Raw genomic sequence first — 1,846 nt, 5'->3', positions numbered from 1 at the left:
AGGGTATACCCTTTGGTTGGTTGATGATGCATGGAGGGGATTTTAACCATGGCAATGAAACGATATACGATAGGATGAATGTAAAGCTAATGTTCTCCCATGTAAACTATCACATAATTCACAATAAAACATTAAAGGAAAAAAACAACCCTTTGGAGCACAGCTCTACTCTGACATAGGTGGGGTCATCATGAGTTATAGTAGACTCAAGGACAGCTAGTGGAAGAATAAGGAAGGACTTGGAGTAAGGAAGCAGGTGTTACCCAGCTGCACTGTAGGAAAAGCAATCTGTTGGACATGAACGCCTGGTGTGATTCTAGGGCGTGGCCTCCTCCTAAGTAGGTATTGTCCTCCGGGTGAGCAGTATTAGGATCCAGTGGTAGGAATGGGACTTTGTTGAGGGGGCAGGGCAGAAAGGCTTCTGGGAGTCAGAATTTAGACCCCCTGACTGATTTGGGAGTGAGACAGAAACTGAACAGAGACTGACATGGAGAGGAAGAGCTGGTTTTGGAGATTCTGAACTTGGAGGCATTGGCTGCTCACCCTGGGAGGGGGGGCATGTTGATACTGAGGATAAAGATTTGAGGACAGTATGGGGGTAGTTATTGTTGTTAAGTGCCATCAAGTTGGTTCCAACTCACAGCGACCCTGTATAGGTCTCTGAGGAGTGGCTGGTGGGCTCAAACCACCGACTCTGGCTCACAGTCCAGTGTGTATCCTACAGAGCCACTGAAATTCGCACACTCATAAGGTGTATGTGTGTTAAGTGCCGTAGAGTCGGTTCTAACTCATAGTGACCCATGTAGAATTTCCTAGGAGCAGCTGGTGAGTTTGAACCACCTACCCTGTGGTTCAAACCCACCTTGAGGTAGAGTGATTATCCTACGGCACTACACTAGGACACCTTATAATAGATGGCCTTAAAACTATGTTTGACCCTGAGACCGAATTAGATGGCATCCAGCTACCACTACCAACTGCTCTGAAAGAGATCTTTTTAGAAGGTCTTGGAAAGAGTTTGAGAAAATGTGGGGGAGAAACTCAGAATCATAAAAAAAGACCAGGGTTATCAGTCCTATAGAAGGAGTGGTAGAACTCCAAGACTATGATCCTTAGTCACCCTTCAGGTCTGGAACTGAACTCCCTCCCTGGCCCCTGGCCCCATAGTTCAATTTTCAGCCCAATAATAAATAGGTATAGAGTGGGATAACAATACTAAAGAGTTGAGCACATTATAGAACAATCAACCATTCAAGATCAAAAAGGCACCATTTACCCAAGGACAACATTCAGAAGGGTTGGGAAAGAACCAGGAATAGAAACAAAAGCTCAGGGAGGAAGTAGGATAAGTGATGTTACATGGAGGAGACTGCAATCAATGAGAAGAAATGAGTGTGATTTGTTGAATGCAAACCTGATGATCAGCTCTGTAAATCTTCACTCAATTCATAACAAAATGCTTTTTTTTTTAAATTATGTTTGAAGAAACACTGATGAGGAAAGAAAACAAATGATCCTGTCAAAAACCAATTAAGAAGAGTGCAAATATGTATTTGGGTCTATGTAGAGGTTTTTAACAAGGAGCTCTGGTAGCGTAGTGGTTACGAATCGGGCTGCTAACCGCAAGGTCAGCAGTTCGAAACTACCAGCTGCTCCGTGGGAGAAAGATGAGGCGTTCTGCTCCCGTAAAGTTTAACAGCCTCGGAAACCCTGTGCAGGGTCGCTATGAGTCGGAACCGACTCCAGGGCACATAACAACAACAACAACAGAGGTTTTTAACACATATTTAGAGATAGATAGAAGACCAGAAACATATACCAAAATATTAACAGAATAATAGGTCAT

Source organism: Chrysochloris asiatica, unplaced genomic scaffold, assembly GCF_000296735.1.
Source record: "Chrysochloris asiatica unplaced genomic scaffold, ChrAsi1.0 scaffold00054, whole genome shotgun sequence".
NCBI classification, from domain to species: Eukaryota; Metazoa; Chordata; class Mammalia; order Afrosoricida; family Chrysochloridae; genus Chrysochloris; species Chrysochloris asiatica.
This window is presented reverse-complemented; position numbering follows the sequence as displayed.